This window comes from Propithecus coquereli, unplaced genomic scaffold (genome assembly GCF_000956105.1).
Source record: "Propithecus coquereli isolate 6110/MARCELLA unplaced genomic scaffold, Pcoq_1.0 Scaffold173, whole genome shotgun sequence".
NCBI lineage: Eukaryota > Metazoa > Chordata > Mammalia > Primates > Indriidae > Propithecus > Propithecus coquereli.
In genome coordinates, this window is record NW_012141969.1 from 3,011,008 (window position 1) to 3,026,395 (window position 15,388).

The window sequence follows — 15,388 nt, forward strand, 5'->3', positions numbered from 1 at the left end:
AGTGGTCCTAATTTTCACTGCATGCTCTTTTATGGCTGATTTTTTTTTACCATGTTACCAAATTATTCTTTTGGTAAAAAATTAGACAAAAAATTAGAGCAAATAATGGAAAGATAGATGAATAGACCAATAATGAAACAAATTCTAAGTGTACACATTAATTTTACTCTTTTCTGTGCTTAGGAACTATAGAGCTAGTCATAGTTTGTCACAGAAATGCATGCCACTGACCATAAAAAAGATTGGGATTATTGATTAAAAATGTATTACCATGAATCCATACTAATATAAATAAATGAGTGAATAAATAAATAAATAAAATGTTGAATCTACCAATCCATGAGCATGATTCCAAATAACTTATGTAGATACTTTACCCTCAAGGAGGTAGAACATAATTCCTCATCCTTAAATTTGGGCAACACCTAGTGATGTGGTGTATGGAAAGGAAGGGACAAAGAGGAACCTTATAGTGGAGAAACCTGACAACCAATACTTCAGCCAGGTGATCAAGGTCAACATCAAAAGTGATCAGTCATGTTGACAGTGTGTACTCTTTTTTTATAAATATTTCAGGATATTATGGAGGTACAAACACAATTTTGGTTACATGTTATGACTTTGCCACACCCAAACCATGATTTGAGGCGTGCCCTTTCCAACAGTGTATACTCTAGATATAATATGATAAGAATGGCACTTTACCTCTGTGGTCTTCTCCCCAAAACACATAATCCCAGTCTAATAATGTAAAAAAACACCATACAAACGCCAATTGAGGGACCTTCTACGAAATGCCTGACTCCTCAAAACTGTCAAGATCATCACAAACAAGAAAAGTCTGGAAATTGTTACAGCCAAAAGAGGCCTAAGGCGATATGCCAACTAAATGTAATGTGGTATCCTGGATGGATTCCTGGAACAGAAAAATGGTGTTAGGTAAAAATTAAGTAAATCTGAATAAAGCATAGGCTTTAGTTAATGACCATGTATCAATATTACTTCATTAACTGTAACAAATGTGCCATACTGATGTAAGATATAAATAATAAGGAAAACTGAACATAGGTATATGTAACTCTCTGTACTATCGTCACAATTTTTCTGTAAACAAAAACTGTTCCAAAATATTTTATTAAAAATCCGTTACCATTTCTGCAAAAATAATTAAAATAATAAATCAACCAATAAATTAGTCATTCGGTAGCTATTGTGGAGGATACAAATGACACTATCTAAACACATAATCGGGTTCATACAAATAGAAATTTCAAACTGGATCCAGGTGTTTGTGTAGCTCAGGGAACAGCCATTACAAGATCTATAGCTCAGTAACGAGCCCATTTGAAAGGGGATGTGAGACGAATAAAGAACTATACCTGATCTGCATAATAAGTGTACAGTATTAGCTTTACTATATGCTTGAGTAGTTTTTTAATTTATGGAACAGTCAGGAAAATGCTTTTTTTCCCTTCTGTTTTAAGATTATGCTATCTCTGAAAGTAAGTGTTTTTAGTGGAATGTTTGGAGGGATATGTCGGTTCTGCTCACTACAACTCACCCCAGTGGAAAGGCCTTGAAGGAAATGAGACTCAGGGAGCCAAAGCCCACCCTACACTGTTGTATGGGAGCTGCTAGAGAGTTATTCTAAAGTGCACAACTCTTAGTGGGAAAATATAGTGGAAAAGGAAGACTGATGAATCTAAGACCAACTGCTCTGAGAAGGAGGCAGGATTTCCTAACAGAAGTATGGAAACTTGTCTGCAGAAAATTGAAGAATAAGGTCCTCTCTAAAAGAAGATATGTGAGGTGAGAATGGGAACTTGGATGCCTCTCATGTCCTCCATGAAGGGTTAGAGTTAAGTGCTTTTCTTGTGGACTATGGGTTAGATAATATTTGGTATTCACTTTAAAATGATTTCTCTCATCTGTTGTAATTCACTTTGCTTAGATGAAGGTTTTTCACCTGGGGTCCACAGACCCCCAAAGATGTATGGATAGAATTTAAAGAGTCCATGAACTTGGATGGGAAAAAATTACATCCTTATGTTCCCTAATGTCTAACTAAAATTTATTTATTTTTAAATTTTATTTTATTTTTCATTTTTTTATTTCAGCATATTACAGAGGTACAAATGTTTAGGTTACATATATTGCCTTTGCCCCACCCAAATCAGAGCTAAAAGTGTGTCCATCCCCCAGATGGTGCGCACCACACCCATTAGGTGTGAATTTATCCATCCCCTCCTCCCCTCTCCCACCTGCTCGACACCCGATGAATGTTACTACCATATATGCACTTAAGTGTTGGTCAATTAGTACACATTTGATGGTGAGTACATGTGGTGCTTGTTTTTCCATTTTTGTGATACCTCACTTAGAAGAATGGGCTCCAGCTCCAGCCAGGATAATACAAGAGGTGTTAGTTCACCAATGTTTTCTGTGGCTGAGTAGAACTCCATGGTATACATATACCACATTTTATTAATCCACTCATGTATTGATGGGCGCTTGAGTTGCTTCCACATCTTTGCAATTGTGAATTGTGCTTCTATAAACATTTGAGTGCAGATATCTTTATTATAGAATGTCTTTTTTTACTTCGGGTAGATCCCCAGTAGTGCGATTGCTGGATCAAATGGTAGTTCTACTTTCAGTTCTTTGAGGTATCTCCATATTACTTTCCACAGAGGTTGTACTAGTTTGCAGTCCCACCAGTAGTGTATGAGTGTTCCTATCTCTCCACATCCATGCCAACATTTGTTGTTTTGGGACTTTTTGATAAAGACCATTCTCACTGGAGTTAAGTCTAATTGAAATTTAATATTTCCTTCAAGTATGAATGCAGGCAGCAAACCACAATAGTATCAGCAGCACCTGTGACTTTGTCACCAATAGAAATCACAGATATTTTTCATATCACATTACAGTTATTGCAGATACCATGAAATATCCCTTATGCTCGTTGCTACTTTAAAATTTAGGTGGTCATTAGACCCACCACTAGATCTTGTTGTTTAATAAGTTACTAAAGAAATACATACATTACTATGCCACACATTTGATTTTACTATTCTGATAAGGAAGCCATAGTTTTCATCAAAGGGTCCAAGGCACAAAAAATGTTCTAAAAGCTTTAAACCCTGGCCTAGAGTTTAAAATCTGGTACAACTTTAGAGCTTTGTATGGTAGCACTGTTAATGAAAGTAGGGAGTAGGTTTGAAACTAAAAAAAAGAAAGGTCATATCAACAGCCTTCCTGCTCCCTACCATTACACCACCTCCCAACACACACACACACACACACACACACACACACACACACACACACACAAACAAGGAGGAATGTAGCACATGAGTGCTATGCCAAGACCAGCAGTGAAACAGCAGGTGGATTGCGCACAGCAGAGAGCACCGGGCAGCCTCAGGATGTAGGGGAACCACAGGCAAGTGGACACGGGAACAGAGACGACACAACAAACTGCTCCTTTCTAAATATATTACAGGACGTGACCCTTAAAAACCATAAGAAAAACTGAATCTTGTACCCTGTCATTCTAGATGATAACAATACACATAGTGACACAAAGGGGAAAAATACATTACATGATGAGGAACATCGACTCTGAGAGCCATTAGCTCAGAATGAGGGCTCAAGGAGGCTTTCACTAAGGGCAACCTTTGTCAGTACGGCATCTTTTTGGTGGTGGTTTCATTTATTAAAAATTATACCTGATACATACAAAATAATCTGTATCACATATAAGAATATTACTAAATGACCCTTTTATGTACCCATACCCAATTCAAAATTTAGAACATTACTAATACCAGCGCCCCTACTGTATGTCCTACCATACCCATCCCTGCCTCCTCAGTACTATTCTGAATTTGGGTTTTACCTTGCTTTATGATCATGTATGTATGATTACTAACAATGTATTGTTTAGTATCATTTGTTTTTGAGCTTTATAAAAATCATACCCAACTGCATGAAGTCTTTGGTGATTTAGTTTTTCATTCAATATTTTGCTTATAATTTGTATCTGTGTTCTTGCATATAGCAATAGTTAATTCATTTCTATTCTATTGAAATAATAAATATCAGAGTTATCATTTTTCCATCAATGAATAATTAGATTATTTCAGGATTTTTTTTGTATTATAAACCATATTGCTACGAACATTCCTAAGGAGAGTTCCTGGTTCACATGTGGGAGAATTTCTGTAGGTGTTATACCTAAGAGTAAAGTTGCTAGGTCATAGGATATGTAAACATTCAACTTTACAAGATAGTACCAAGTTTTCTTTTCCAAAATAATACCAATTTATACTCCCATCTACAAGGTATATGAGTTCTTATTGATCCACATCTATACCAATACTTGGAATTACCAGATTTCATAATGCATTGCCATCTTTGTACACCAAAGATTATATGCCACTTTATCATATAAGGGACATAAAATTGTCAGCAAGTGCCAAAGTTTTGTCAGTACTGCTTAATTCAAGGTTATACAATGTCTTAACCTGAGTTCTCCCTGAAATACAGAGCCTGAGCAAAGGTTTGCACATAGGTGGTTTGTTTAGGGAAGCAATTCCAGGGAATAGAAGCAGGGAATTGGAGAAAGGGAAAAGGAAAAGAGAGAAAACCAATACAGGAGTGTATTTTTGAGTTGGCCACAGTTGTAGACAACTAGGGCTTAATCCTGCTCTTAGAATCAAACACTACTAAACTTCTTAGAAGCAAACACTACTAAAATGCAATTGAGAATTATCTGGCTAAGGATGACAGAAGAGAACATTTATCTCTGGTTCCCATCTCACATTAATCAAGGGTTGACTCTTGAGCCATTAACTCCCTCACGTTCCATAATACACACGTGTAGATGCCAGGGCATTTCAACTGACCTCCATGTTGAAACATCAGAGAAGTCCTGAGGTGGAAAGGGAGATATTCACTGTGAGGCCAACGCAAGATGCTATGGTTACACTCACATGAAACTGGTTACTGGAGCAATGGCTTGATTAAAAACTGGACTGTAAGGATTATGCAGTGAGGTACAAGAGATGTCCAACAGATATAGCTAGTAAATGGCAGAGGTGAAACTCAAACACATGTATCTATCACAGTTCAAATATCAGGTACTCAGCATATAGTATGGAAACACTGTCCACTGCCTACCCAGTAGCCATTCCTAACTTTCCTCTATGCTAACAAAATGTCAGTTGGTTCCAATAGTAAACAAAGACCTCTGGAGTAAAGCTGGCACACTAGCTTCATGGTGTCATCACAGGCCCAGATTTCTTCTTCTACTTTTCTGTTCCAACATCTTCAGTGTTAGCTTATACCCAGTAGGTTACTCCACGGTCCAAGATAGCTGCAGCCATCATGTCTGCATTCCAGACCAGCAGCAGGAGAAAGCACTGAGGGGATAAAAGGCCTGCCTCCCACCCATGTCAACTCCATTGAAGCAGGCTTCCTGCTACAAGTACCATACAACTCAAGTATCTGTCACTGGTAGAACTCAGCCATAGGTTCATATCTTGATGCAAGACATAATAGGTAATAAAAACTGTTCACTGAATACATTGCTACCAAGAATAAAATTGGGATTTTGTCACTAAGGGAGGAGGTGAGAATGTATATTGGAGGGCCACCAGAAGTCTCTTCCACAGTAGTAGCCATTTGATTCAGGGCAAGTTTTTAATCTAAATATCAGTCTTCTTATTTGTAAAATGGAAGTAAGAATACTACCTCAAAACTATTATGAGGACAAAATGAGATAATATAAATAAAATTACACAGTGCCTGCAGAAAATGCTTAATAAATGCTAGCTGGTATTAATTCACTTTGGTGAGTCAGTAGCATGAAGGCCTGGTATTGAGCCAACCCTCAGATAACTGATCTTATCAGTGTCCCTGCATTTATCAGGCTTGAAAGTTCTGGGTGCTGACTCACACTTACAACACTCATGAGTGTTTAAAGCCAGAGTGGTGACTTAGTAATTTACAATGAGAAATGTAACTGTCAGACAGACCAGACACCCTGACCAGGTTATTCTCTCCCTGAAGGCAACGAACGTGTGGCATCATAAGGTTGATTGCTGAGCATAAAATCAGGAGAAACAGAATTACTTATACAATTCAAATGTTTAATGGCATTGGGCCTGCTGTTTTCATCTCCACAACTGAGCTTCTCTTACCCAGTAGGTGAGATGCTCAGGTTAGAAGCATGACAGATAATCTCTTCCCCTGAACAGTGCTGGGTGCTGGCAAAATTCACCAAGATGTGAAAAATGTGGGAAAGTCTTGAGGGTAAACTCAAAACATTCATGGCATCAATAAATGTATTCTGAACAGAGGCCCTATACATCTGGCCTAACTTTGGAGAAGTTATAAAAAAGGGAAATAATTTATCAACACCCATTCTTTTAATAAAAGTCCCAGTATAAATGGAGCAGCAAGAAATCTGATTACATCTTTGTTTAAAATATTTATTGGATTATGAGTTGAATACATTTTAAAATTTAAAATGTAAATATTTTCATTGTTTCATATAGAGATATAATACAGAACATTAATAACAAAAATAACATAAAATGTTTTAAAATTGAGCAAACAAAAAATATAAATATATGTACATTGTATATACATATATACATGGGTGTATATAGAAACTATATGTATATATATATCTCAAAAGTTTCTAATCATATCCACAGAACATGAATTTTACTGATTTAACTCTCAGAGAGTAAGCAACATGTTTTCCTAATCTCCAATTGTTTTGGAGAGGGGATATTATTTGATGTGGCTCACTATTGTATTGGTGTCATGTAGAAACAACAATGTGATTAAATTACAAAAAATTTAAAATTAATGTGTTTTGAGAAATTTGAAATGCCCTTTGAAATTACACCATCTAAAGAATAGTTAATCCTTTAAAAAAATTGCATGTGAGAGGTATGCAGCCAATCCCATAAAATCATCTTTGAGCTGGTAGAAGAGCAAGTTGCACGTTAGCTCTGTGATTGGAGAACAAATACGAATGGCGACAAATGGGCTGATGTGTAGCCTCTGTATTCATTCACTTCTATTTGTGTAAGAGATTAAAATAAATTCCAATACAGCATTTTTTCTCATTTCCTCATCCTTTGTCCTATGAGCAGAAAAAGTAATTAAGCTTGGCAAAAGAAAAATGTAATACTATCAGCAATTACAATAGCAAATATCACCGATAAACTTCACAGGCAATGATGTGTGTAATGACTTTGACTCATCCAATACCATTAAGTCTCAAAATGTCAGAGATAGGTGCTTTCCAAAGTATCATCTGTAGACCAGCAGCATCAACATCAACAGGGAACTTTTCAGAAATGCAAATTCTTGGGCTCTACCCCAAACCTACAGAATCAGAAATTCTGAGGCTGGATCACACCAATCTGCTTTTAATAATTTTTCCAGGTATTTTAATGCCTGCTAAAGTTGGAGAACCACTGATCTAGACAGAACCATGCTGCTTAAAGTATAATCTGTGAACCAGCAATATTGGAATCACTGGGAACTTGTTAGAATTGCAGAATCTCAGGCCCCACCTAGACTTAACTGAATCAGAATCTGGATTTTAATAAGGTCTCCAGGTGACTCGAGTGCACATTAAAGTTTGAGAAGTGCCATACTTGTCCGATGGATTCTTTTATGGTCTGAATTCATATATTGAAGTCCTAACCGTCAGGACCTCAGAATGTGACCATATTTGAAAACAGAGCGTTTAAAAAGGTAATTAAAATTAAAATGAGATCTAGTGACTGGGCCCTAATCCAATATAACCATTGTCCTTATAAGAAGAGGATATTAGGACACAGACATGATCAGAGGAAAGACCATGTGATGTGAAGACACAGAGAGAAGATGGTCACATGAAAGCCAAGGAGAGAGGCCTCAGAAAAAATAACCCTACTGACACCTTGATCTTAGACTTCCAGCCTCCAGAACTGTGAGAAGATAAATTTCTGTTGTTTAAGTCACCCAGTCTGTGGTACTTTGTATGGCAGCCCTGGCAAATTCATAGTTTCCAAACTCAGGTGCATGTTGGGAGTTTTAAAAATATTGATACCTGGGTCCTGTTCCCAGAGGTTCCAATTTAAGTCTGAGAATCAGCGCATAAATCTGGATTTCAAAAAGCTCTCCAAGTGATTTTTAATGTGCAACAAAGTTTGAAAACCACAGATAATTTACTCCATTCTTTTGACTAGTGAGAAATCTAAGACAAATGCAATTCTTACATTTCCATCTCTTGATATTTATATCCCACCATTATGTCCGAAAACCTGGCTCATTCTTGTAAAAATTTGAGGGCTCCTACCAGGAAAAAGAGATTCAAGAATCAAAGCTGGAAATACTATACATTCATTTCTTTTCATGCATCAACTTTTTAAGTTTTATGTGTGTGTGCATGTGTGTGTATGCACCAGGGACCATTTTGAACATTTTTGTGGTAGTGCATCTTCCACAATACAGATATAGAGAAGGCCCCCAAAGGAAATCTGCTGATCTAAGTTGTCAGTACCATTACCTCTCCCTAGTTTCTTCTTGTCCGTCTTGTTAAGTTGTCCTCAAGGCTCCTAGAATCCAAATTAAAGATTCTCCGATTCTGTAAACCAGCATTCCAGGGTATGGGTGACAAACCACTAATCAGTTTTTTCTTGCTAAACCTTTTCTCATGTCCCTGCGAAGTTTCGAAGCTCCCAAACTCAACAGTCCACTCAGAAGATAATCGCTTACTGAATGTTTACTCTGTTCAAGAAACTTGAAGGTTTGATTCACATTTCATATAATGGAAACCATATGAGATTATATATATACATACACACACACACACACACACACACATATATATGCTAGCTATAGTCTCTAAAAGTTAACACTCTCTACAAAAGTGATCATTTGGCACTCTTAAAATACCATACACCTTAGCATGGCTCTGCTCTAAATGTGCTTTTACTACTCAAATAGACCTATTTTCATGATAGTCTAGTAGATTTTCTTCTGATGAGCTCCCCAAAGTCATCCTCAGCACCCCTCTCCCTGGCTGCTTTTCCACTATAGAAGCTGAAAAGCCTGATACTTTCCCAGCCTCCCTTGACACTAAAAGCAGCTATGTGTCGCAGATCTGGCCAATGAGATAAAAGGGAGATTCTGTTAGGGAACTTCTAACAGATACTTCTAAGAAGATACTTCTCTGATGAAAAAAAAAGTTGCACAAGGAAAAATACTCTGCCCCTTTCTACCTCCTGTTTCCTGTCTTTGAACATGGGCCGAAGGACCTAATGTCTAGAACTGTTAGAGCCATCTTGAAACCACGCAGGTAAGGCATTGACCAGAACCCTGACATTACTGGGCCACCAAACCGACTCCAGTAATCACCTGCTCTCATACTTGCCTATTTGTTAAAGACACTTTCAGTTGGCTTATCTGTTACTTTCAGCAAAAAAATAAAAAAATAAAAATAAAAATCGATAATCGATATGTAGATTTTCTTTATATATGGAAAACTCTCATTTATTTAGAACACCGTGCAGTCTAAGAATCCGCACTTTGAGTATCATTGAATTTAAAGGATTATCTTCTAGGAGTGAAGAGAAAGCATGCCCAGGTGGTGTTCGAGGACTGGAAAACCCAATCTGGACTGCCAAATTCGTTCATTTATTCATTCTTTCTTTCTTTCAGTAAACCTCTACTTTACTAGGCTCCAGGGATAGAAAGATCAATAAGACATTACCCTTGCCTTCAAAGACATTTTATTACCTTAACCAAGACTGATGTGTAAACCAAGAGTCACGAGGTGGTAAGAGCTAAGGTAGAGGTATGTAGAGGAGAGGAATTTATTGTTATCAGAGAGGTGGGAAGCCTAACTCGGTTTGGAGAGCTCCCTGGGGAGGACATTGGAAAAGGATCATGGAAGCTTCGATTCAACTCTAAAAAATTATCCCTGTGATCAGACTAAACATCTAAGGCTTTATTAATTTTCTTCCGAGGAGGGGATTCTTTTATATAATCACAGACTGTAAACTAAATGACAATTCAGGAAAGATCGGGGACTAATGAACAGCCAGAAAAGATTCCCCCACCCATCTTTCTCTCTTTTGCAAAGCAAGATAAAGAGATGGTTTGGTGGGAGGGGTACTTTTTCCTCCCATATAATCAGGAATGTTTTCTAAAACAGAATACTTCTGTGTTGTGAATTAAGACCACCTGTTAACATTGCATCAAACCAAACAATTTGATGATAAAGCAATCAGTTGTCAAGCCACAAATGCATGCATTCCAGGAGATTCTCTCCTCTGCTACTTTTAAGGAAAAATGACAGCAATAATTAGCACCTATTTAATAGTTACAAAAAACACTTTGCTTCATGATAGAGAAAGGGGGAACCTCTCCCTGGCATTGATTTTTCTAAAAGCAATTAATAAAAGCAACCCCCCCACCTTAGAGGAAAGACTAACGTGTAGCTTTGCATTGCTAAATCCTTATGAGAAACAGAATAGGTCCTCACCGATTTTCTTGCAAAGGAAATAATAGGTTTTGAAGCATATCTGAAAATGGAGAAAATAAGACCAGCAACAGTCTCTTAAAAATTTCCTGGAATAAAATACATTAAAAATAAAATATTCAATAGAGTCCTTTAGTGAATAGTTTCAATATTACCATGGCTTTCACATTAATTGTGCCTCCAGAACATTTTGATTCAGTCAATAGTGATGAGATAGATATGCAACAACTGCTGTTACCTTACAGCTCTGGCATGTCCTGGGCTAGGGAGGATTGTTCCAAGATCCCAACTCAGGCTACAGTAAATCACCTGCCAGCTCGCCGAGAATGAAGCCACCCTAGCAAAGGATCCCAGCTCAGCCCTCTTGCTCTCCTGTCCCCACCTCTAAGAATCACACAAGAAGAAAGTGGGGGAGGAGGGAAATGCACGAAACAAATGAAACATTTCTAGCCCCATAAACGCCGCATCGGGACATTTGAAGGTACCCGGGAAATTAAGAATATGGCCCCAGAGTTTGGTTTGTCTGGGGTCTGAGCATGGATTCGATATTCTCTGTTGCGTTTGTAAAATCTAACTTTCTGTCTCCAATGGAGAGAACGAGAGGGAGGAAGCAAAGGCAGAGACACAGGCTGGAAGACCCCCTCCCCCCAAGTCACCCAAACAGTAGGCATCAAAAGACGAGAAACTTACCTGGCCCTCTCCTAGACGGAAAGGCTGCTGGTCCAGCCTCCGGAGGGGATCAGGCTGCTGGGGTGAGTCGCTGAAGCTGGAGCTGAAATGCAGACCCCAGGCAGGAGGCGAAGTCCCGCTCCTAACCCAAGGGAGCGGAGTGACTCACACGCTTGGCGCCCGCCTCTCCGCGCTGTGCGCCCCTCTCCCTCCCCGCCCCCAGCAGGTACCAGGACCCAGGGCTGGGAGGCGGGCTCCAGGCGCCCCTATCCACCAGGCTCACCGCCGGACGCCCCCAGGCGGCAGCGCCAGAGCCGCGCCGAGCACAGCCCGCGCCTCAAGAAAACCGCCAGTCGCCACAGGACAACTGATCTGTGGTGATCTCCCTCTCTTCACCCACCCGCCCACGCTCCCCCCACCCCCGCCACCGTAGGACCCGCTGCCCCTGGGCTGCCCATCTGAGCTCAACACACCTTCCACATGCCATCTGGACCCAGAATTGCCAAGGCCATCCCTCAGGCTGTGCCAAACCAGCTCCAAGATGCACAATCGGCCCCAGGACATACAACCAGCTCCATACAGCCCTCCACCCCCGCCACCCTCCGTCTCCACCTTGCAGTGGCGCCAGAACCCACCCAGCCCAGGACAGGAGCAACTGGCTCCTCAGGATCCCAGGTGTATCCTTTTCCGTAGGTCTTCCCTCTCCCCAGACCCTACCTTGCAAGAATCTACACCCAGCACCCCCTTGCTCATCTGACACACTTTCCACCTGCCTGCTGGCTGCGGGGATGCGCAGACCCTTCCACAGTTGATGCCTGTACCCGGAGCTCCCCAACTGCCCACCACAGCGAGGGTACAAGTTACTCCCACCTCCTAGGAGTCCTTTTCCGTGCAGAGGAGGCTGCGAGCCCCTCCTTTTTCAGATCCCCCCAGGGTCCTGGAAAAATAGTGTGGGGAATGATGGGACCCTGGTGCCACAGGGCACCCTCCTAGTCTTACTCAGAGTAGGAAGAGCTCTACCCAAGCTGGCTTTGGTGGTGATGCTTCCTTGAGACAGTCAAGGCACCCTAGGGTGCTAGGACTTATAGAAAAGGTAATACCTCCGGTAAACATGGCTTGGAAATTCTGCCTTGGACCTGGGATTTTCTGGCGAAGGTCATCTTGTTCTGCTGCGGAGGAAGGGGAGGGTGATAAGCCCACATTCCTGCCTCTATCATATCAAAACTGTGAGGAAGAGCATGTAGAATGAGAGCTCCTTAGCCTTGGCAAGGGTGAGGGATTATTGAATTCAGAGAGAAAAAAATAAGAAGAGGGAGGGGGTGGATGGACTATTTGCCCAACTTGAGGACAGTATTTCAGCTGCCATACTTTCTACAACTCTAGTAAAGGATGGAAGGTTTTGCCTATTCCAAAAAGTGGGCAATATTTCCCCAACACGCACCTGTTCTCATCATTCCGTTGCTTTCTTACTACCATTATAAACCTAGATTTCCCCATCAGTAGAATTCATGGGGACTATGAACTGTCATTTCAATGTCCCAATAACCCAGCACACAGCCTGACACACAGTGGAAATTAAAACTTTATTGAAAGCTCAAAAGTCTACTATCCAGGACCTTTCTATCCTAGCCTCTAGCTCCCACCTCTATACTTTTTATCTCTTTCTCTTTGCTTTTCTTCCTTATCTATACCTACTTCCTTGAATAATACCAGCCCTCAGTTTTTCTACCTCTACTCTCTAATTCTATAAGGTAGTGTTTCTTTCCAACCTTATTTGTTCTCTTTTTTCTTTTTGCATTCTCTCTTGTTGCCCTATTTTCAAGTTTAATCTCAATGAAGTACTCTGCCACTTTTTTTTTTGTTTTAAGCATGGATCAAAATTCTTACCTATCAAAAATCCTATATTCCCCTTGGGATGTGTGTCTATGTGTGTGTTTGTGTGTGTGTGTGTTTGTGTATCCAAACCAATGTGTCCTCTCATGCAAAGTGATCAACTATATGTATTACCAGAATCATATCTTCATTCATTCAGCTCACCTTTACTGTACATTTACTGAATACTAGGCATTGTATTAGGTCCTGGGTTTGCAGAGATGAATAAAGCAATGTCACTACCATCAAGAATACCACAGACCAAAGGGTGGAGGAAGGAGAAGAGCAAACAATAAAACAAAGTTACACAATAATGTTGTAAGAGGGAAGTGTACAAGGTGCTGTGGGAATAAGAAGGTAGCTCACAGCCCTTCACGAAGGAGGTAGAGGGTGACCATGAAACATTTCACTGGAATATGACAATTGAATTGAGTCTTGGGGAACGACTAGGAGCTTTCCAGGAAGACAAGAATGAGAGAAATACACAGATGAATAATTTACTTTGAATTTGTGTCTCCTTCCCCTTCTAATGGTATTATTTTTTAAGGCAGATAGTGTTTAAGACAGCTCCATAGTGAAGAGAGTTCTTCCTGGTAGCTCCAGGGATAATTCTGATTGGTTCTGCCTGGATCATGTTTCCATCTCTAAAACAATTACCATGGCCAGGTAGGTAATGTATTCTGATTGGCTAGCTAGGGTCATGTGCCCCCTGCTCCCATGTTTTTCATGGAGGAAGGGGCATGTGTATCTAATGGGAAAGGTACAGTTCCTAAAGGTTAAGATGCCAGGAAAGATGAGAACAAAAGTAACATGTGGATTACATATATACAAGCATTCCTAATAGAAATGATATACCCAACCCTGATAAAATCTCTCATTTTGAAAAATCACACACTAAAACAAATAAGGTTTACAGAAAAAATAGAGTTGGGGTGGATCACTCAAAACTTATGCAACTTTATAAGCAGAGCATTAACAAAATTAAAATATTAATACATCAGGTGATGACTTGGACAGCCTAGACACACAGGTTGGTAAAGCTAGAGGCCACCTTAGTGGATATTGAAATTACAAGATACCAATAGAGAGGAAACTCGGGCTTGAGAGAGCTGAGACAATGAAGATGGAAGTGGAACCCTAGGCTGCAAGGCTGCCGTTAAGGTGGGTGCAGGAAGAAGTGCAATCTGCCTGAGGAAAAAACCATTCAAGGCTGTAGAAACTCACTTTTAATTTTCTTTTTTTTTCTTTTTTTTTTTTTTGAGACAGAGTCTCACTCTGTTGCCCTGGCTAGAGTGAGTGCCATGGCGTCAGCCTAGCTCACAGCAACCTCAAACTCCTGGGCTCAAGCGATCCTCCTGCCTCAGCCTCCCGAGTAGCTGGGACTACAGGCATGCGCCACCATGCCCAGCTAATTTTTTTCTATATATTTTTAGTTGTCCAATTAATTTCTTTCTAATTTTAGTAGAGACGGGGTCTCGCTCTTGCTCAGGCTGGTCTCGAACTCCTGAGCTCAAACAATCCGCCCGCCTCGGCCTCCCAGAGTGCTAGGATTACAGGCGTGAGCCACCGCGCCCGGCAATAATTTTCTTAAAATAAAACTAAAATGGCTCCTGACTATGCAGCAGCCAAGTCCAAGGAGGACTTTTTCCTTTCATGCTGAAGGTTAAAATTCTAGTCTGACATAGTTTTCACAATTGACATGGTTCACCTATTTGCAATTGTGTATAAGCTGTTTGTTATAGAAAATGTGTTATAGAAGAAGAGATTGTGTATATTTATTTACTACCTACCAAATTTTATCAAACACTTGTAATCTAATTCAGTGTCATGTTTTAAAATTCCAATTATTTGCAAATGACTCCCAAATTTGTCTATCTTGTCTGGATATTTCCTCTGAAATCCAGACACTTATCCAGCAACTGTTCGACATCCTCATATGAATGACTAATAGGAATCTCAAAATTACTTTATCAAAATCCAACTCTTTTTTTTTTTCTGGACGTTTCATATAAATAGAATCATGCAATATGTGGGCCTTGGTGTTTGGCTTCTTTCACTGAGTGTTTTCAAGGTCATCCATGTGTAGAATGCATCAGAACTTCATTCCTTTTTATGGCTAAACAATACTGGTCTACTTCTTAGAGAAGAACTTCAGTTTGGTGGTAGAAGAGAGACAGAAAGGCTCTCTGAGAAAAGCTGTGGAGTGCAGGCTTGACAGAGTTTGTGTGTTTTCCCCTTAGAGAGCTGTCCCTCGCATGCCCACTGTGAATCCTGTGCTTGTCATGCATCTAG

General features: G+C 39.9%; 1 protein-coding gene across 1 annotated transcript in view; it reads right to left on the minus strand.

The window, feature by feature from the left end:
* The window catches only part of SYTL5 (synaptotagmin-like 5), a 207,769-nt gene extending 196,512 nt beyond the window's left edge, over nt 1–11,257 (minus strand). Inside the window, exon 1 of the mRNA XM_012642090.1 lies at nt 10,794–11,257. The gene's annotated coding sequence lies outside the window, so the exon portion shown is untranslated. The remainder of the gene's footprint in view (nt 1–10,793) is intronic.
* Between the last annotated feature and the right edge of the window lie 4,131 nt (nt 11,258–15,388).